The sequence below is a fragment of the Tachypleus tridentatus genome, chromosome 2 (assembly GCF_004210375.1).
Source record: "Tachypleus tridentatus isolate NWPU-2018 chromosome 2, ASM421037v1, whole genome shotgun sequence".
Taxonomy (NCBI): Eukaryota; Metazoa; Arthropoda; class Merostomata; order Xiphosura; family Limulidae; genus Tachypleus; species Tachypleus tridentatus.
This window is the reverse complement of record NC_134826.1, coordinates 82,118,666-82,142,231: the sequence shown is the minus strand read 5'-3', so window position 1 is coordinate 82,142,231 and position 23,566 is coordinate 82,118,666. Positions and strand designations below refer to the sequence as shown.

At 36.7% G+C, this 23,566-nt stretch overlaps 1 long non-coding RNA gene across 1 annotated transcript; it reads right to left on the bottom strand.

Moving 5' to 3' along the window:
- Nucleotides 1-6,525: 6,525 nt before the first annotated feature.
- Nucleotides 6,526-12,627, bottom strand: LOC143236060 (uncharacterized). The gene is made up of 3 exons (XR_013019438.1): nt 12,445-12,627; nt 7,198-7,323; nt 6,526-7,051 (listed from the first exon to the last, which is right to left on the bottom strand). It is a non-coding gene; the product is annotated as an uncharacterized LOC143236060 (long non-coding RNA).
- Nucleotides 12,628-23,566: the final 10,939 nt, after the last annotated feature.

Below are 23,566 nucleotides of genomic sequence, written 5' to 3'. Positions count from 1 at the left end.
GCGCCTATATTTCTTTATGTTGAACTGGCTGTTGTTGGTCACGTTTATTGGGTATACAATTGCATTGTTGGATAATTGTACTTTGTTCGAAGCAGTCGAAGTACTTAGCTAATGGAAACCGACAACATCACAGACAAAATTCTTATACAGTGGTACCTCGGTTCTCGAACGACTCCCTTCTCGAACAATTCGGTTTTCGAACATATTGTTTGAGAAAAAAAATGTCTCGGTTGTCGAACATAAACTCGGTTCCCGAACCAAGCTGTCGTGGTCCGAACTCCCGAAATAACCCGACTGGTGACCCGAACGACCCTTCGACCATTTTCGGCCCACGCCAAGCTTGCCCAAAACATTTTACCCGCACCTGTCGCTCAGTCCACACCCCCGCTAAAATCTGCTGTGAACGTTCTCGTTTTTCTTTTTTGTTTTTCTAAATATTCTGATTAGATAAGCCACCATGGGGTCAAAGAAGGATAATGAAAGCAGCAAACCAAAAAGAAAAGTTGTTAGAGCCACAATAGAGGTAAAAAAAGATCTCATAGCGAAGTATGAGAGTGGTGTTCGCGTGTCTGACCTTGCTACACAGTTTGGTGTGGCGAAGTCTACAGTCTGCACCATACTGAAAAATAAAGAGGTCATCAAAGGGGCTGATGTTGCAAAAGGAGTGACAGTGTTTACGAAACAAAGATCACAAACAATGGAAGAGGTAGAAAAACTGTTGTTGATTTGGGTAAACGAAAAACAGTTAGCTGGTGATAGCATTTCTGAGACCATCATTTGTGAGAAAGCAAAGCAGTTGCATGCTGACCTCCTGGAAAACACCCCTGGAATGAGTGCTGATACAAGTGATGCCTTTAAGACTAGTAGGGGTGGTTTGAAAAATGTAGGAGGAGAAGTGGCACACATAGTGTGGTGAGATATGGGGAGGGTGCCAGTTCTAACAAAGACGCTGCTGATAAATTTGTTGGAGAATTTAAGGACTATGTAGAAGCTGAGGGTTTTATTCCCCAACAAGTGTTCAACTGTGATGAGACAGGCCTTTTTCGGAAGAAAATGCCAAAGAGGACCTACACCATTAAGGAGGAGAAGTCACTGCTAGGACACAAGCCAATGAAGGACAGGCTAACTCTATTATTATGTAGTAATGCAAGTGGAGACTTAAAACTTAAGCCTTTACTTGTGTATCATTCTGAAAACCTGAGGGTTTTTAAGAAAAATAATGTCCTGAAAGGTAAACTAAATGTCATGTGGAGGGCTAATAGTAAAGCATGGGTAACCAGGCAATTTTTTATGGAGTGGGTCCATGAATTGTTTGCCCCAAGTGTAAAGAATTACCTCACGGAAAAACAGTTGCCACTCAAGGCCCTTCTTGTGATGGACAATGCACCTGCTTACCCACCAGGCTTGGAGGACGAGTATGTGGAGGAGTACAGTTTCATTACGGTGAAGCTCTTGTCCCCTAACACGACTCCTCTCATTCAGCCCATGGACCAGCAGGTCATATCGATCTTTAAGAAACTCTACATCAAAGAACTGTTTCAAAGGTGCTTTGAAGTGACCTCTGATACAGAGTTAACCCTCAGAGAGTTCTGGTAAAATCACTTTTATAACCTCCACTGCTTGAGGATCATAGACAAAATCAGGAGGGAAGTGTTTTTGAGGACCATGAATTCAACCTGAAAGAAATTGTGGCCACTCTCAGTAGCAGATAGAGATACTTTGAAGTCTTTAAGGCTGAGCCTGTTGTGAATGATATTGTCTCACTAGACAAGTGTATGGGCTTGAATGTGAGTGGTGATGATGTGGAGGAGTTGATGGAAGACCACAACACTGAGCTCACCATAGAAGAACTCCAAGACCTTCAGAAGGAGCAGCAACAGAAGGCAACTGAGGAACTGTCTTCAGATGAGGAGGAGGGAAGGGAGGATGTTCCTAGTTTACTAATGAAGGAAATGTGTAGAAAATGGGGAGAGTTACAAAGTTTTGTTGAAAAATTTCACCCTGACAAAGCTGTAGCAAACCGCAGCATAAATGTTTTCAATGACAATGCCATGTCTTACTTCAGAAACATTTTAAAATGCAGGCAGAAACAAACCTCATTAGACAAGTTTTTAGCGAGAAATAGGTCCAGTGAGTCTCAAGCAGATTGTAGCGGTGTAAAGAGACAGAAAAGAGAGAGAACCCCAGAAGGAGAGTTACCTGATGTTTTTATGGAAGGTTACTCTCCTTCCAAACAATAATAACCCTCCTACTCTCCACGTTCCTCACCACCTTTCACTTATGCCATCAGCTCTCCTCTGCACAGGTAAAGTGCAGTTAAATTTTCACATATTGTTTTTTTATTGTGTTTATAGTTTTTGTGGTTGATTTTATGCATGTAAGTATTATTATACAGGCATAAATAAGCAATATTTTTACTTGATATGCTTCATAATGCGTAAATTTTGGATGTCTGTAACGGATTAATTTAATTTACAGTATTTCTTATGGGAAAAATTGATTCGGTTTTCGAACAGCTTTCTGGAACGGATTAAGTTCGAGAACCGAGTTACCACTGTATTTCATTTGTTAATTGTTACCTATCCGTATGAAAATTTTCCATTTTCATAATACAAAATGATTATCTTAAAATCGACGAAGTTTAATTTGGCAAACTGCCAAACGACTGATTTTACGAGGAATTTGTAATATAGACATCTTTTTTCTATTGTTAGATTAATCTGTGTTTTTTTGTTATCTCTTGGTGAAATATTTCAAAATCTTCGTTATGGCTGAATAGACAATTTATACAATTCTTTTCTTGAGTGTTAAGTCGCGAGAAAAAAGTATTATCTCTCTGACGCAATTTGTCGTCTTATCATAGTGTTTCGTTTGTTTGTTTGTTTTTTGAATTTCGCACAAAGCTACTCGAGGGCTATCTGTGCTAGCCGTTTCTAATTTAGCAGTGTAAGACTAGAGGGAAGGCAGCTAGTCATCACCACCCACCGCCAACTCTTGGGCTACTCTTTTACCAACGAATAATGAAATTTACTGTGACATTATAACGTCCCCACGGCTGAAAGGGCGAGCATGTTTGGCGCGAAGGGGGTGCGAACCCGCGACCCTCAGATTACGAGTCGAGTGCCTTAACCCGCTTGGCCATGCCGGGCCCATAGTGTTTCATTTACGACAATGGTGACGACATAATTATTTATTGTAATGGTAATTACGATTTAATCGAGTTATACAACAACATGTACGAGAGCTTGTTTGTTTGTTTGTTTGTGAATTTCGCACAAAGCATCTCGAGGGCTATCTGTGCTAGCCGTCCCTAATTTAGCAGTGTAAGACTAGAGGGAAGGCAGCTAGTCACCACCACCCACTGCCAACTCTTGGACTACTCTTTTACCAACGAATAGTGAGGATTGACCGTAACATTACACCGTTCCCACGGCTAAAAGAGCGAGCATGTTTAGTGTGACGGGGATTCGAACTCCCGACCTCAGATTACGAGTCGAGTGTCTCAACCACGTGGCCATGCCGGGCCGGGCCAGGCCGGGCCGGGCCTGGCTGAATAGATGAGGTGCCGTATTTCGAACTCTGAATGAAAAATAGCAAGTGACGTAGTTACTGTGCAGAGGAGACCAAAATGCTTAGGACCTTCGAGAGCTCAGGGGACCCGGTAGAGTTAAACAATATGTTAATAATGTTTATATAAAATTAAGATTTCTAAACCGGTGCGCTTTATTTACGTATTTGTTACTTAAAAAAATAAATAAATGAATGTAATTGAGTCGTTTTCCATTTGGTGCTCACTCACATTTCGTTTTGTAAAACAACTCCGGTAATGCAGTAAATTAATTAAAAATAAAACGTTATGCGACATCTATTTAACAAATTCTGCGATATTAAAAAAACGTATAAAAAGTAAATCTTCATCTTGTGTCTATTTCCCCACATAAGTTCACGAGTTAAATATCAGACGATGAGTTCCGCATGAGTTTCAAAACGATATGTTGGTCGAACTGAAATAATACTTTCAATTTATCTTACGCTTTGTGTGGGGTGGGAAAGGCTTTGCCAATAGTTGTGTTATTTCTAGGACCACATGTAACATCGCTGTAATTAAAGAGTTCTGTTTTCAGTTAGGCTTATGCACAACTAAGTACAGTGTTTTCCAAAGTGTGGGCCCGGCATGGCCAGGTGGTTAAGGCACTCGACTCGTAATCCGAGGATCACGGGTCCCCGTCACGCTAATCATGCCCGCGCTTTCAGCCGTGGGGGCGTTATAATGTGACGGTCAATCCCGCTATTCGTTGGTAAAAGACTAGCCCAAGAGTTGGCGGTAGGTGGTGATGACTAGCTGCCTTCCCTCTAGTCTCACACTGCTAAATTAGGGACAGCTAGCGCAGATAGCTCTCGTGTAGCTTTGCGCGAAACTCAAAACAAACCCAAACCAATCCAGAGTATGTGGCGCGCCCCCTGGAGGGATGTGGCCTTCCGGTAGAGATCCCTAAAGTAACGACCTTAATCTAACTGAACTATCACTTTGCTCTCAAAGTGTTGTTGTTTTTTCTCCTTGTTACTCACTCCTTACAAACATTTGTTCTTTTCATTTTAAAAGCGGGTAAATGTTGATTTTTGCCGTGTTCCTGATGGAAAGTATTTCAACGTAAAGGGAGTGAGTGGAAGTAACTGGAAGTTTGTTGAGTCATGTGAGCACCGCTGTTTAAAGCTTGGAAAAGCAGTGACTTGTTGGATATTAAAATATTTTTAGTAAACTGTACAACGTACAATGGTAAAAAGCTGGGAGACTTTGTATCAACTAATATCTAGAACCTTCGTCGGTCTGGTAAATAAAAGGATGGATTAAGTTAAATATATCAAACGACAAAAGTAAATACAAAAAAAATATTTAGAAAAACAGTGTTGCATATGGGCTTGCGCTTCACTTATGGCCTCTCATACTATGCATTTATGTGTATTCATGCATATATGTGAGATTTTCCATTTTTTTGCTTTTAGGTCTCTCTCTTATCTCCAACAAGTCACTATCAAAGATGTTTTCTTGAAGTTAAGCGCATATCTATACAATGAGCGATTTGCGCAGTGCCCACCAAAGGTATTGAAAAGTTTTTTGTTTTGTTTTTAGCGTTACAAGCCTCCAGATTTACTGTTGTGCCACTAGGGTGTACGCCAACAATAACTCATTTCGTTCGATATTAAAACTCGTCAAGAGCAAATAGCTACTTGGGGAGCGAATTTTAAGAGGAAAAACATCATCTAAAAAGATACTTTTTATACGCCTTTGATTTGGAACCGCAATGAACAAACTAAAAGAAATAAAAAGAACTTTTAGGCTTTATGGTTTATAGTACCTCGTCGTAACTTTTAGATACGTTTCATTTCGTAACACTTAATTAGTTTACATTTTTATGAGTTTATTAATGCTGCAAAACCTTAGGATTAACAAAAGATTTTTTATCACGGTTATGAGTATCTGAGATTAAAAAACAATGAAACTTTCTTAGAGTTATTGAGAAAAGCTGATCATATTGAAATTTAAAAATATAATTTAGTATTAACTTTTTATTTGTCCCGGACACATCAGTAAACTTGAGGTGTTATAACATTAGAATTCGAGGCTCTACCCATACGGTACCAGTAGTACAGTGGTAAGTCTGAAGGTCGTGGTGGATACAGCTGAGATATCCAACTGTTTAGTTTTGTATAACCCATCGTACTATTAAGGGTAAATAGAAGATAGAGCAAATCCATGATGACGAGAAACCTACTTGAAGTAAAAAATTGTATTTTCAAAATGGCTGATATAGGTGTTAAAACTTTAATTAAAATAAAGTCAAGAACAATGTTTCGACCTTCTTAGACCATTTTCAGGTTAACGAAGAGAGTTTGCACCCGTTTTTAGAATACAAAATAGAGCAAAAGTTTTGAAGTATAGCTTCCCTGCGCGACACCTAATTAGATCAATTCTTCTTAAACGGATTGCAAACGGAAAGAGCTTTAAATAGTTCATGAAACTGAGGGTGAAATAAGGTAAACGAAGGGCGTTGACTAATTTTCTTTTTCCTATATTAATGTTAGGTTAAAATGACACCTAAGCTATAAAACTTAAAGCTAAGCCTAATGGCACGAAACTCGTGCATTCACTGCAGCACCTGTACGTCTTGATGGAGACGTCTTACGGTTTTTGCAAAACCTAAAGGTAATGATATCTCTGTAGACAGGACTCGCCATTTCGTTGTAATGTAGGCACTTTAACAGTATAGTTTAACGTGTATGCACATGACAGAACTATTGCTCAAATTCAGGAAGTTTGAAAATTTTAATAAAGAGATTGGACTTCAGGTCAAGAGGATTTTGATCGTTGTGTTTTCGGCATAAAATGCAATAATTTATGTGTGTTTGTACATAATTTGCAGTTATTTTACAAAATTATAGCTATATATTGCTTAAATAATGCCTCTTTTCTCTTGTTTTTAAATAATAAAAAGAAATTGAGTGCATGAAATTTATTATTACCAATCAAATGTCAACATACATATCACAATATAATAACATCTATCACATATCAAGTCAACAAACATATCATAATATCACCTATTTCGTTATCAGTGCATACGAAATAGTACTTGTACCACCTACAAAGATCAGTGTGCAAATATATCTTGATGGATTAGTGTTATACTTGAAAGCCCTCACAATGTCAGTTCTAGATTATACTCAAAATAATCACAAAGGCTGTTAAACTTTACACTGAGGAGACTGTGAATGGTATTTTCATGTCGGTTGTCTCTGGAATCTATTTGGATCCTCCTCACAGTAGATGTCCTCTCAGAGTCAGCATCACTTTGCTCAACTGGCGAAGAATATCAGATTTAATCTTTTTACCTGGTAGCTTAAACTTTCCAAAACTTGGACAAAGTGGTGTGCTGATCGTCAAATTTAGGAAGGTCAGCTTTCGGAGTAAGGATATAGTCTCTTGTTTGATCTTCTAACTAGCTCTTTTGTTCTGGCGAGATTGGTATAAATCTGTCAGATAGATTGGCAACTGTAAAGGAAAAATCAAAGGATTGCAAAGGGTTCCATATACACTTTAAAAATACTAATGTTATAACACTTTTATAGTAGCTTATATTATTTTTATTAAATAAAAAAACAACAACAAAAACAAAAATAGAAACTACTCAAAATTACCATCTTCTGGAGTAACTATCTTTAGTCTCAGGATTCAGGTGTGAGATGGCCTGTAATACTGGGCCCTTGAATGAAAACTTTTCAATCACAGTAGACACTACGGTTCAGTAAAACTGCTTCGCAAAACTGAAATAGAATACAGTATATCTGTAATTGCTATAGCAAAAATAAGGATACATATTTAACTTAAATTCGGTGTATTTTTTATTTTAAACTTTGTAAAATCATGAAAATTTACAACTGTAATACTTTGGCATAAATTAATCTCTACTTAATCAAAGTATATTGAATAATTGTATTAGATATCGTTATACTTAAAACTTTCAAATTCTGAACACTGCTTTTTTTACTAAACTAAAAATGTATATCTGAAGAATTTGTTGATTACAGCTGGGGAAAGCCATCAAGTTCATTAAGGTACTCTCTGGACGTTCAACCAATGGCAATCTTGTCGACACGAGGGCTATCTATGCTTTGGTTTGGTTTTTGTTTGTTTTTTTAATTTTGCGCAAAGCTACACGAGGACTATCTGCGGTAGCCGTTCCTAATTTTGCAGTGTAAGACTAGAGGAACGGCAGTTAGTTATCACCACCCACCGCCAACTCTTGGGCTATTCTTTTACCAACGAATAGTAGGATTGACCGTCATTTTATAACGCCCCCACGGCTGAAAGGGCGAGCATGTTTGGCGCGACGGGGATGCGAACCCGTGACCCTCAGATTATGAGTCGCACGCCTTAACACGCTTGGCCATGTCGGGCTCGGGTGGCGATGACTAGTTGCCTTCCCTCTAGTCTTACACTGCAAAATTAGGAACGGCTACCTTTACGATCACGTAATGGTTTCATAAGTTCTTGGTATATTTTGTAACGGACATTTGAACTAGTGTCTGAGCGTTCCCTTATGTTCTTTTGTGCATTATTCTTTATTCGTGTGAATCTTAATTTCATTATGGGGCATGTACTTATCAGTTCTTCCGTATAAATCAAACAGTTTTCATTGTTGTTTACAATTTGCCTTTGATGATGAGAAAGGCACACCTTTCCAAAGCGCTCGGGCTAGAGGATATCGTATTGTTGTGTTTTTACCATTATCAACAAGATTTATAACAAATGTTGGTATATATTTGGAGTATGACATAACCTAGAAGTGATTAATTTTTGGAGGGGTCAAGATCAAAGGTCAAAGTGACGAAAATTCAAAATATCTTTATCTGTTAACGTAGGGACGGATTTTTCGCACTATGTTTGCTCTATAACTCAGTCAGAAACTATAGGTTATGAACAGATTTCTGATGAAACTTAGTGGACGTGTGAACAATATGTTATGTTACTTCTCATTGTGCTGTAAACATGGCCTGTGTGTCCATCGTTATCAATGGGGCCTCGGCATAGTCAGGTGGTTAGGGAGTTTGACTTGCAATCTGAGGATCGCGAGATCGAGTCGCCGGCACACAAAACATGCTCGTTCTTTCAGCCGTGAGGGCTATATAATGTTATGGTCAATCCCACTATTTGTTGGTAATAGAGTAGCTTAAGGGTTGACGGTGGGTAGTAATAACTAGCTGTCTTCCCTCTAGTCTTACGCTGCTAAATTAGGAAAGGCTAGCGCAGATAGCCCTCGTGTAGCTTTGCGCTAAATTCAAAAACAACAAACGTTATCAACAAACACATTTTCGTATTTTTTGAAAACTGGTTACGATAGACCCTGCGTGACGGAATTGTGGACTTTTTCTGTTTCGCACAATAGAAACTGTCTCTAAATTCCATGTCTACCTGTTCGAACACTAAGGGAAGCTTTCTTTGGAGGTGTTGTTTGTTATTATTTTTATGCTAACAGCTCGAGCGTTTTTTCGGATCTGTCTTGAATCAAGAAAAGCTTAACATCCATTGTAGCGCACTCAAACCCAGGATTTAGTCTCAATGACTCGTAGACTGGTCGTTAATGATAAATAAGAAAACTACATGCTCAACTTAAAGGTTCCAAATGACCCAGTGGAAATATTGAAATATGAGGGTTCCAAGCCATCCAGTGTCCTGAATTACCAATTCATACATTCTTTCATCTATTCACTGTACTCACAGGGTAACAACATATATACTTTAGGTGGTGGAACACAGGAATGGTTAATTCATATTTTTTTTTCATCCCAAATGCTCTCAAATTGTTGGTGAGATGCTGATTTTGTATGTCTGGAACAATCGTTTATTCTGCCATGCACCACAGAAAAATCTATGTGACAAACTGTACAAAACGCATGACTGTCACTGACTTTTGATGAAATGACTGGATATTTTGGACTCTACTCTTTCCTAAATTTTTGATTCACAGTTTTAGTCCTTTTAGATTCGTCAGAAGCAAGACAATCTGGTGAACGAGGCCTCTTTTTTTCCATCTTGTAAATGATCGCATTGGTGTTTCTATGTCGCTTAGAAAACGAGAAATACCCATTTACGCGATCGCTGATTGGCTGACAAGCACTGATGACGTAATTATGGATTTCCCCACATACCCAGTATGGAGAAGCACCGCGCTCAAACTATTGGTAGTCGTCGGAGATACAAATATTTTTTTTTTATTATTTTAAGCACAAACGTGATCATCGCAAGTAGTCATTTGGACTATGTCTTTTATTATCAAAATATATTTGTATCTCACTAGAAATTTTCTTTTCATCCCTTTCAAGCCCTGGGGGAACAATTTATCACTTTATTGTATAGGCCTATATAATATACAATAATTTGGGAGTTGCAACAAGTCGTAATATTTGTCTATATGAGCGTATAGTCGTAATATATACACCAAAATCGTAATGATTACGCTCAAATAGTAATGGTTGGCATCTCTGCACTAACGTACCTAGCTATTTCTGTTTAACCAAATACTACCTATATTGTTCATTACTATAATTACAGTAACGCATACACGTGCCAAGCTATTTCTACTTAACCATACTTCCTGTATTGTCTTTAGGTATTATTTAATATTGCTGGTAAGCACCGTATGCTGGAGAGCTGGATACATTCGTGATGTACAGGTTACCATAGATATTTTAGTTCTCTAGTTATTCAGAATGTTTTATGAGCGATCTATATTTGGCCTAACTATTTTACCAACGTTTTGTTTCGTGCTGAACTTAATGACAATCACCTCGAATGTGTCATTTTAACACTTTGTCTTGATTAGAGACTGTGTGACTGAACCATGATATGATTGACTGAATTCTTCCTGACTCTACCAGAATTAATAAAATAATTTAAGGAAGATGAAAGCGATGGAAGATTTAACGAAAATTGAGAAAGGAAATTAGAAGAACGTGACACGTGACGAAGTGAAGAGTTAAATGATGACGTAATATTCTAATACTAACAATAGAAACAGATCTCGTTGAAAATAGATCTATCGAGAATAACCCCAATATCATGGTACAGTTACGGTTAACCTTTCATAGAATTTTCTAAAAAAGTCTCAATATCAGGGTACAATTACGGTTAACCTTATTTTCTTTCTGGTCGTTTTATCCAGTTACAATATATTTTATTTATTGTATAGAAACTTCTAATTTATATTGTTTTATTTACATAACCACAACTTTCATCTCCCTCTGGAACAACTTCTGCCTTCGTTTTTTTTAAACAAGACAATGTTGACTAGTAACTCTTTTGATGACGTAACTGTTTCTATGTTCCCCGAGTCTTATTGATTAATCTTTTTTATCCTGGTTGTCAAGGTTGGAAGTACTTGTTGTTAAGCAAACTTTGGAAGCAGTAGTTGCTAATGGAAACCAAACTTTAGAGTTTACGTCGCTAAGCAGAATAATTTTAAAACTATTTTATTGGTCCGAATTGTGCTGTCATTTCTTCCAACAAGCCTAGCAAACAGATTATAAGTTTCGGTTCTACTAAATGAATTTCTGGTTTAGTGTCAAAGTAGGACACAGCTTACGAAAGCCGCGATTGTGTCGTACGTCATCGAATCAAGGAAGTATCGCGGAGCAACTTAAGCTCGTGCTGTTCTTGTCTTATTCTTTCTAGACACGTGCTAATTATAGAAGGAAATATTCTCTTCTTTCATTCAACATTCATAACATGATGTCAGCAAAAGTTGTTGCTTGACGTTAAGCACAACGCAACACAAGGGGCTATCTGTGCTTTGCCTATCAGGGGTATCAAAACCAGATTTTTAAAGTTGTGTGTCCGTGGAAATGCCGTTATGCCACTGGGAGGAGGGCTTTCTGAGCTGATCACACCAGAGAACCAGAGCAAACAATTTTACGTTTTCTTTGATTTTAGTTTCAGTGCTTTACAGGCCCTGGGATGGCCAGGTGTTTAAGGCACGCGACTCGTAATCTCAGAATCGCGGGTTCGAATCCCTGTCACACCAAACATGTTCGCCATTTCAGCCGTGGGGGCATTATAATGTTACGGTCAATCCCACTATTCGTTGGCAAAAGAGTAGCCCAAGAGTTGGTGGTGAAGACTAGCTGTCTTCCCTCTAGTTTTACACTGCTAAATTAGGGACGGCTAGCGCAGATAGTCGTCGTATAGCTTTGAGCGAAATTCAAAACTAATCAAACCAGTGCTTTACAGTTAATATAAGTATAGAGATAGTGAACGAGTTTAGTACGCATGTTTCTAAGCCAGTTGTAAATTAATTAATCCTCAAGCTCTCACTGATTCCACAAGTCATATCTTAATTTTATTCACTGTTTTGTTTTGTTTTATTATTATAATAAATTATTTCTTGTGGCTTCTTACTTCCAATTATTCAACATAACTCACTATCGTGATTTTACAGAAAACAAAAGGATGTAAAACTATGGACAAGGAACAAAATTTTCAACCTACATATTCTATATTAAACTGCTGGTCTTCCATATTAGCCCAGTTGATTTATTGACGTTGGATGATAGTGACAAGTTGCTTACAGATACGTAGGTAATACCTTAAGGTTCTCCGATTATTAGAAACGATTGTCGAGGAACATATACACGTATTTCTACAAAATGTTATTTGATTTATATAATATCAGTTTATACTTTCTTTTCCCAAGACACGATTTCTTTCAGCTACAGTAAGATAATTTTGAATAAGCGACTCGTCCCCATGGAGAGTTTAGTTACGATAACAGTTATATTTACGTAAATAACTGTTTATGTAGGTGGGTTTCATGTTTTTTTTCAATATAATATTCTTTATGGGGTACTTTACATTATTAATACAAAATAAAAATGAAAATCACCCCTTACCTTAGGGCTTAGTTCCTCTTGCTTCGTGGGAGGTCTTAGTATAACTACACGCAAACGTAGGTATTTCATGCATTAAAAACAGACAAAACAAATGATAGACTTAATATAGTTAGGCTTGCTTCTTAAATAAATACTTAACAATACAGGTACTGTTTAAACTTTAAAGTTAATTGCTAATTACTTAATTATTTATAAAGATGTTTAATGTACTAACTTATTATAAGATTTTAGATTACACTTTATACTATTCATATAGAAGCACCAGAAGGCGATGATGTCATAGTTCAATGAAGTGACACCAGAGGGTATGCTAGAAGAGGGTAGGATTTGTTTTGTAATGACAAGTAAACCACTTGAAGTAAAAATGTATCTCAGGACGGCTAGTATGGGTATTAATACTTTTACTAATAAAACAGAGAACAACGTTTCGACCTGAAGATAATCTAAGAATTTTTTCTCTGATTTATTAGTAAGAGTAATATTTGTTTGTTTGTTATTAAGTATAAAGCTACACAAAGAGCTATTTGTGCTCTGCCCACCACGGGTAACGAAACCCGGTTTCTAATAGAATAAGTCCGCAGATGAACCGCTGTGCCGCTAGGGGCAGAGGGTAGGCAGATGAGGTCATCTATGATAAACACATAGATAGCAAATGTATCACAATAGGGTGAAGCACATAGGATATTAATGTGTCTCAACATGTGATTACATTTTTAACTTTACTGTTGGGGTCAGTAACAATCAGAGTCTTAAAATTTATATCCTAGTTGTATAATATTTTATCTATAGTTATCGGTGATGAAATGTTTCTGATCTGTATTACATTATATTTTCGCCTTATAAGTAAAACTTATACTAAGTCTGCTAGTTTAGTTTTTAATTCTTATTATTATCGTAAAATGTATAGTTTGTGTATATATGTACCTGAATTACGTACGTTTTACAAAGGCAAATGTTGTTACTATAGGCGGATAGTGTTATTAAGAGCAGTGTTAGTATACCTTTGTACAAGGTCCGGCATGGCCAAGCGCGTTAAGGCGTGCGACTCGTAATCCGAGGGTCGCGGGTTCGCATCCCCGTCGCGCCAAACATGCTCGCCCTTTCAGCCGTGGGAGCGTTATAATGTGACGGTCAATCCCACTATTCGTTGGTAAAAGAGTAGCCCAAGAGTTGGCGGTGGGTGATGATGACTAGCTGCCTTCCCTCTAGTCTTATACTGCAAAATTAGGGACGGCTAGCGCAGATAGCCCTCGTGTTGCTTTGCGCGAAATTCAAAACAAACTATAGCTTTGTAAGGTATATACATACTTAAACTTGTCCCAACGTATTTTTATAGATCTTATTAATATATTGAATTGTATATTATAAGTTTTACAATGAAGGATGGTGTTTCTAAAGATAGGCAGTGTTACTGTACTTCTATAGAACTACATACGTATTTAAACTTGTTTCAACTTATGTTTTCATTTTTATATTTAATCGTGTGTGTGTGTGTGTTTTTTTTGTTTTTTTTTTTTGTTATAGCAAAGCAATATCGGGCTATTTGCTGAGTTCACCGATATTTAATTGTACTACGTACACCTCACAAAGTCGAATTGTGTTTCTCCAGGCAGAAAATTTTACTAACACATTTAACACTCTAAATAAAAGTTGTTCATTTCGACTACCAGGCATAGTCACGTCTATTTTATTCTTTAGTGATATCGTGGTCGCTGTCAAATTGACTATCTAAAATGTATCAATAAGCAAGATGACTATAAGTACGTGGGTACATGAGCGCAAGAATACTGGTGACAGCACACAGATACACTGGATACATAAGATATATGGATGGGTAGGGACTTACGGGCCACCCTGTACTTTGTGGTCAGGAAGACCAACACCATAGTCAGCATTAACTTATGAATTGACACTCTTGATGTTTCTTATAGCATTAAGGCGCAGTTCAAACAAATGATTGTATACATACATTTTGTTCCATAAATACAACAACTGAAACGTAACCAGGACTAAACTTTCCAAGAATTTATTTATTTATTTATTTACTTTTATTTGGAGGGGGAATAAATTTCTTTCACACAAAATAAATCCTACCTAAATAAATCTTATTTATCGACCACTACTATTTCTTCACTGTTTTATTTGACAATTGTGTTTTTATATTGTTGTGTGCGTGTGTTGGAATATTCGAATATGAAATCAAATAATCAATACATTTATTATTACAATCCACAACGATCTAAGTTATGACTGAAATAAGCTCTCTTTATGTTTTTAATACTCGCGCTGACACTACACGTGCGGGAAATGCATCCGATTCGTCTCGTGGTCCGCAGCGCAAATCGAGTACAAATGAAAAGCGGCTACAATAGGCGCGAGCGAGACTATCTCTTTTCCAGAGGGTGTACCAGGTCGAGTTTATCTGAAGGCGGGAGTTCCTTGTGCAAGGAGGGCTGTAGGTGTTATTTGTGAAGAGAGGTTGATCATTCCTCAAGGTGGTCGAGGGGAGATTTAGGGGCTCACATACAACAATACATACACAGGGGGGAGTGAAGACGGCACGGTCCACTCCTTAACGGCAGCCGAAGGTAGGGATGACACTATAAACCAAAGGGAGCGGGGAGGGGAGAAATCATACACAGCAATATTTTGTAGCACATTAGAGAATTACATATGACGTTTATAGAATTTATAATGACCGAAACTTGTATTGACACTGCACAATTGCTATGCAACCGCGCAGATAACGGAAAGAAGAAAATCCAGGTAAATATTAATCGTTTATGTCTTATTTTCCTATACCATGTTTCAATAAAACAATATAAGAATACGAATGTCTAACTTTCTAGATTAGCTGAAGTGAATCCATTCGTATGTTTTTGTACAACTCGTTATTTGTAAACAAGGATGGTTGCCCGTTACATTGTGTAGGTCTGTACTACTGTAATCTAGTAGTAGTAGAGTAGGAATATTTATATTTAGGTAATGTTTTGAAGCAAGTATGAAATCGAAAACATTTCCCAGTCTTGACGTCACAAATGCACATATTTGGTATCTTGAATGCATATCCTGTGGTAGAATCAAAAGCTCGCAATGATCCATGTTGCTGCTCTGTTAAATTTAGCGTCAACCACACCGCTGCTACAAAGATTTGTTACGGCCACCGCTACACAGATGAGTGTTGTATATTCATTAAAAAGGACCTCGTCTGTTATTATTTTATAGACTTTTGATAATGAAAGATGACATACGATAATACGTAAATAATAAATCCTTATTTTCAATAAATCAGCAGAGCTACAAATGCTAAAGCGTACACACTTATGCGACGTGTGTATTATGGCGGGACCCACTGACACAGCCAACAATGGAGTTACAAATGGGGCGCCAAGACAAATAATTTGAAAACAGCGAAAAAGTGAAATATATATTGTGTTTAATGTGTGTGTTTTTTTTAATTTAATATTACAAACTATCTAAAAATCTCTTTAGGTACAAAATGTATTTAAATTTTTAAACTCTATACTTGGAAATCGAATGGTGCGAGATAGGAGCCAGCGTCAGGCCGTACACTATGAATAGAAGGCCTGTGATCCTGCAAAATATTCCCCCAACTCCTCTCCCTTCTTTGCTCTCATGGAACATTCTCAGGGAACTTTTTATGGGGTCCCTCCTACAATCCATACCACATCCATACCGGTGAGAGAAATGTAGGATCCGGGGGATATTGCATCGAATCATGAGCAACCGAGTTGTGTAGTTAAAATAATAAAAATTGTATAGCCTTACAAAAATCGGGGGATTCTATGGATCACGCATTAGCATGCGTATGCGTCTGCAGAGATTTCCTTGTGTTCACTCTACAGTCCACAATGCCTTTCGACAGTCTTCAATTTTTTTCAGTGATCTGTTTCTTTGTTCTTTGGGGAAACCTTTTTTCTATTGTCAAAGATACCAAACTGTTAATTATCACAGGCATCTTCATGCTTACATTATAGAGTCAATGAGAAGCTATGAACTCCTGAGCATTCCAGATCTTTATGATCATTACCCATTGCCTTGTTATGTGAACAAAGGTGAAAATATGATCATCCTACATCACTACATTCGTGGCGACTGAATGATGACAAATTTTAAACAGCAACTTAGCATTCAAGCCTTGGCCAGTATCCTTTAAGCTGGAAAATTTGTCAAGTCTGCCTAGATCTACTGCTTTGCTGTTGTCGCAAGGGAAGTCTATTGAGAAAGAAGGTCGCTTCCATTTACTGAATGCGGTCTACACTGAGGTTTCCAACTATACCTTGTAAGTGCTGTGAAGTGAATACCATGTGTACCATTTCTGATTGCAAGCGTGTAATTATATCTCTTCAGATGTCTTCATCTGTATTTGATAGCCTGCCCAACCTCTGTTTTTCAGATATCCCACTACAAGGCAGAATGATCAAGTAGTGGATGAAATATGTAAGCACTACCCTCAGCTGTCAGATGTTCCAAATCTAACGCCCCAAGGTGTTCGTTAAGTACTATCCACATGTGCATTATGTTATGTTTGTTGTGAAATATATTTTCATCACAAATATATTCTTTTATCTATGCATTTGAGTTTATGAGCGCAAAAGCCAATGAACCAAATACCAAATACAATTCTTTCTAAAGTACATAACAGGAATGACCATATCACCACTTGTAAGGGTATAAATTTATTCTGCAAGAAATATATTCATTAGTTACAAAATAAATTAAATGGTATTTTTGTGTTGCATAATATTAGTGAAGAAACAAGTGAAAATTTTGTGGGAAGTTATATTTTTTAAAATACACACAAGTACATATATCTACCAAGGAGGGGCTGTGGAAAATACTGTTTTGATACTTTGAAATATTTGTTGTGTTGTATACGATGTAACATGACTCAACTAATGAAACTCAACTAAATTGACGCTAAAGAGAATACATTGTCAAGATGAACTCGTACAACTGATTTATTAACCAGTATGTGTATGACTTTGTTTCTCAGATTAAACCTGAAAAATGCCAAAAATGGTTTAAAAGAAATACTGTTTAAAGTAATTATAGTTATACCAGGGCAGTTTTGTTATTCATTCTCAATAGAACTCATTCTGTCAATTTTAATTGCAGGAGCTGTGGAGGATAAGGCTTCGTCAGAAATTCTAGAATAATAGAAAGCGGAAGGATTCATCATTACCTATAGTCCAAGAAAGAAAGAAAAAGATGAAAACTGCAACAGATGAAACCACATCTCATAACAGAGGCTATATGGATTAAAGCAATACTTGTGTGAAAAGCCAGTTGGGGAGGATGAAATTCCACCGAAAAACACAAGGAATGGATGAAAACTCGTCTGTATTGCAAAAAAAAGGTGATCTTTGTAAAGTGGACTTGCTTATGGATAAAACTCTGCATGATCGTAGGAAACTGGTCATTGACAACACTCCTGTAAATGAACTTATAGAGCATTATACTTTCCTTGTGGCATCATCAGCACAGCTATTGAATGAATTTAAGCGGCTAGGAAATGATGCAGAAAAAGGAGTGTCCAACTTTCTTAATATAAGGACTCAGTAAATTCTCACCTACAGGACAGAAACATATCATCAGAAAATAATCCATTGGTAGCATTTCTTATGAAACAGTCCTCACACATGTCTGATGTTACATCTAGTATTGCCATTCTTGGTATCCGTTTTCTTCTAAAAGAAAGTGAAAGTATCATGGTGGGTACTGAAGTTAGGGAACCTGTTGAGAGTGGTATATACATTCAATGTGGTTCAATTTCTCAGTTCTGTGATCAGGAATTCAAACTATATGTTGATGGTTTTGATATTTGTGCCACTGAAGATTTTGTGGAAGCATTCACGATGTATATAGGGAGTTTTTATATCTTCAACTTTACATTTCCAACAAAGTTCAGTTGTTTGTTTTCAACTTGTTGCTGCATTTTGAATTTTATTTTGGTACATGTATATTGGTGTACACTTGTGTTCAGTTTGGAATAAAAATGGTGATGCTAAAATGCATTTTATATTATTTAGGATAGTGGTAGGTTACTGGGATTTAGGTTGAATCATCAGATGGCTGCGGGATTGACTGCTCAGTGATGGTTCTGCTGACCACAACTGACTGAAGATGGTCTCTTTGCCTAACAGTGACATTGCAGAGGTGGTCCTGACCGGGTCATCATGACTTATCTTCCATGGTCGTTGGATAGTTAAAATGACAACAGTCCATTGTGAATGAATGGTCATAATGACAACCGCTCCTTAGACGAATAGGGTCATACTGACTATGTCATGACTACTCTGTTGTGGTTTGCAGGTAGGCAATGAGATTATTGTCAGGTAGTCAGCATTGGTCAGAATGACTACCTAACGAAAGTCATAACAATTATCATAGACCAGTCAAATGTATTACCTGCCAGGTATCCCTGCCACCATCACCTGACTATTTTACGACTACACAATAGTAAAAATGACTAATATTTAATAGTCATATTAGGTAGTCATCGATTTTAGCGACTACTTAGAGAGTCTTTTTCGGCATCGCTTGACTATCTGATTGACTATTCAAAAGTCGTCGCCTTGACTGGTTCTTATTTTGAATGAACATTCTTTGAAATATAATTATAATTTTTACTTCTATATTTAATTTGAGTTACACATGTGTTCTTTGTTTTGTATGCAACACATTTATAACTAATTCATTTGTATTTATTTCTATAATTAATATATTGTATAACTTATTAGCCATAGAAAGGGAATTTATTAAATCTCTAAATAATATACAGTAATTTAATTTTTGATGTTTAGTTTTATAAGCTCATATGCTTCGCCAAAATTTAGTTTTAAAAAGATTGTACATAAACAGTTGTGTTTAAACATTACCATAGTAGAAAATTATATTCTTATACGTCTATGGATTTTCTAGCAATTTTTTCTGTAAACCTTGTTTGTTGTTGGTATGGAAAAAAAAAAATCATTTTAGTGCTGATTGATCTCTACTAAAACTAATACGTTTCCACTTCTAACCGAGATTACCTTTGAAAGTATATTATAGAAAAGTCACATACAGAAATTCTAAACAATGTGGGTATTTAAAACCTATTGCTTATTAAGTCAAACTCGTCAAATAGTTGACACGATCTGCCTCTCCATCTAACTAACTAAATAATTAAAAGTAAATGTGAAAACAAGTTAAATAATACATTTGAAATGCAGAGTATGCTTATATTATATTGAAACAGTTTACGTAAGTTGTACAAACTTTACATAAATTCAAAATAGTAGATTATATTATAATTTATTAGCAGTAAAATAAAAGACATGACAAGAAAAGACACATTATGTAAAGAAAATTGTATACCAGTGTTTTATTTTGTAAAACATTTAGTTTTATTAATGTAAACTTAATTTAAAATTCTGTAGACATAATTTATTGAATAGTTCACATTACATAACGTAGATTAGAGTGTTCCGGTAATGTAGTTCCCCCCACCTCTTTTTGAATATTTATTAAGGATCCAACAGTATTTAGTCGACACCAGATGAAGACTGTCCATTATCCATTAATATACAAGAATTACAAGTTAAAATCTGTTTGCTGTCGTGTGAAGTATTTAGTTTAACAGTATCACATCGAATCGGATTGGCTAGGGATATGTAGATGTGAAATAGCAGCCACAACCTTCTGGAACATACTAACTTATTTAAATGTGAATAAAAATAGGAAGGACCTATTCAGGCTAAACTGTGGTGTTTATTTGGCCACCAGATAACAGAACGGTCTTGTACTTTTCTGTTCACACTGTACTTAAAAACAGATCTGCTCATTGTTCAGTGTGGTTACATACGTTATGGTTGAACTAAGAACATAGGTGTCGCTGTTAACCTGACGTACAGTGAACTTCTGAGTATTGATTGTAGAAACCGAACGTCAGCCATGAGATGGTGTAGTGATAGGTGCTGATCCTGGCTAACGAAGTGGCGAAGGTGCTTGAATAATTAAAATGTTTTATAAATAACGTAATATCCAAAGACTATTCTGGGTGTCTTAGTCGTCATTTTATTAAAAGTTTTAGCCTGACGTGATAGCAAATTTAAGGAATGCAAGTGGAACGTTTTCAGTCAACAATTTTTTTCCATTGAAAATCAATAAAAATAATAATGGCCAATACAGAAAATAATAACTAATAATTCTTAATTTTGTATTTGAGGATTTTGTTTGTAATATTGATTTGGAAAGGTAAAATTATCAAACTAAAAAATTCATCCTCGAAACAGGTGACGAACTTGAAAAGAAACCATTACTTGAGTATAGTATTATAGGATTCTGGTGTAGCCTTGTACGCTATTTTGCTTGGCTGAGAGTCGTAAAACCTTAGGTTCGAGTTGCGATATTTCGTTAAACAAGTTTCACATTTTAAACAACAGCAGTTAATCCCACTATTCGGCCAAGAGTACCGCTGTAGACGGTTGGTGTTGCAGAGTGGTTGCCCTCCATCTTATCAGTAATTCTCAGCTGGAGATGGTCACGCATTAACATATGTAGGTAGTATACTTATGAGCAACGAGCCATCTGAACATGAGGTTACTCTGCTCAGCCAAACCAAGTGGTTTTAATGTTACAAAATGTCGCCAGAGCAGCCCTCTAAAGGATAATTGTAAATGAAACACTACTAAATTTTAAACGTTTTTTCTGGAAGTGTAAAAACAAATAATTGCTGCTGTAGTACGTACATGGTCGTTTTGTTTTGTTTTTAATTGGAAACTCTTGAAAGAAAAACCAACCCTTTATCTAGGAATTGAGGTTAAATATACTGAATATATACATCAGAGGGGGGTTAACAAGTGCCACTCAGACATTCAGAAGATTCAACGTCAATAAATATAAATGATATAAGATATCAGCTGAGAGACAACATCACATAGACCACTCCGGACAAGGAAACTTCATTATGTAGTTTGTTTACAATCTCTTCCGGAACGATGCCCAGCGTGACTGATGTATTTCGAAAAGTGTAAGATTAAGTGCCACAGGGCTAAAAACTTGTGTCACAAGTGTAATTAAATTTTAATTGTAGTATATTATTTCGTAATGCACGCCAGCTGTTTGTAACATCAACTTTATACTTCGAGCCAAAGGGCAATAGTTTGTATTAGAAAAAGTAATATTTCTGTTTTAATTGTAAGATAATTCTTAAATACAAAATAAGTCATGATGTAACTAATATTTGAAAAATAATAAAAGTGTTATTACTGTTGGCTGGTAGCTTATGAATTTAACAAAATAAACAAAATACCTTTAAATATTGTCGAAACACATTCAGTCTAGCTCTTCTGTGCTCATTACCATATCAATTAATCATGACACAGAAGAGCTAGACTGAATGTGTTTCGACAATATTTAAAGGTATTTTATTTATTTTGTTAAATTCATAAGCTACCAGCCAACAGTAATAACACTTTTATTATTTAGTAATAAATAATTTAGTAGTATAAGACTAGAGAGGAGGCAGCTAGTCATCACCACCCACCGCCATTTCGTGGGCTACTCTTTTACTAACGAATAGTGCGACTAACCTTAATGTATTTATTAACGTCCCCACGCTGAAAGGGCAAGCATGCTTAGTGGGACGGGGATTCGAACCCGCGACTCTCTGATTGCAAGTCAAGCGTCTCCTAACCACGTGTTACGAAGGGTTTTGTTTGTTTCTTGATAAACACCAAGCTGAACAATTGGTTTTAGGTTCTCTGGCACTCGATTTGTAGCATTCTAAGCCAATACATTTCATCTTAGCACTGCATGGGGCTTTTTTTTGTATTAGAACAATTTCCAACTCATATTTATAATAATACATTAATTTTCTTTGGGTTTGTGAACCAGTTTGTCGGTGGAGTTTGTTTTCTTTCTCTCAGACATTTTGTTAATATTTGGCGACACATTTTTAGATACCAGATTACCGATTTGGTATTCCTGCTTCTGTTCTGATGTTGTTATTTAGAATCTGTAAATGCTTGTCGAATCAAGAACTGTTTTTTTGTAATCCTTTCTCTGTCCTCACTAGCTACCTTTGCATCAGATTTCATATTTCAAAAGACATTGTATTCATTAGAACTCACTGGTTTTGAAATTACTGCTATTCAATGCATCATCATTCGCAAGCCCCCAGCAAAATTCAGTAAATAGAGCCCCAGAATGATAAGAAAACTAAGAAGAAAATTGAAAAGCATACAATCTGGGACTCTTTCATTTGTGGGGCACTGGGCAAATGTTCAGATTGTCCAGATGGTTTTGTTTGTTTTTAATTTCTCGCAAAGCTACACGAAGGCTATCTGCGCTAGCCGTCCCTGATTTAGCAGTGTAAGACTAGAGGAAAGGCAGCTAGTGATCATCACCCACCGCCAACTCTTGGGCTACTCTTTTATCAACGAATGGTAAGATTGACCGTCACATTATAATGTTTCCACAGTTGAAAAGGCGAACATGTTTGATGTGACAGAAATTCGAACCCATGACCCTCAGATTATGAGTCGACCCCCTAACCATCTGATCATGCCGAGCTTGCCCAAAAGGTAAGACTGCCGTGACTCAATATATAACACTAGAAAAAAAAACCTTCTCAGACGCCAATGAGATCAAATCTGAAAAATGTTGTGCGGGAAAGGTAAATATCAGACCTATCTTATAGGCCTAGCATGGCCAGGTGGTTAGAGCGCTCGACTCGAAATTTGAGGGCTGCAGGTTCGAACCCTGTCACCGATCACTGTCGTCCTTTCAAAAGTGAAGGCGTTTTAACGTCATGGCCAATCCAGTTATGCGTTGGTAAAATAGTAGTCCAAGAGTTGGCGACGAGTGGTGTTGACTAGTTACCTTTCCTTTAGTCTACTGTTGCTAATTTAGAGGAGCTACATGCGAAATTCAAAAATAAAGGAACATTCAATAGTTGAGTATAATTAATTAACAGTCTGATAATAGATTAACTGTGATCACGTTTAAGTTGCATCTTATCGATTGGTTGTTCTATATGTTGCATGCTTTAATTAGTTAGAGCCACAGGAAATCTGTTAACTGTCAAAGCTTTCATTAGTTCTGGTGAACCGAATCT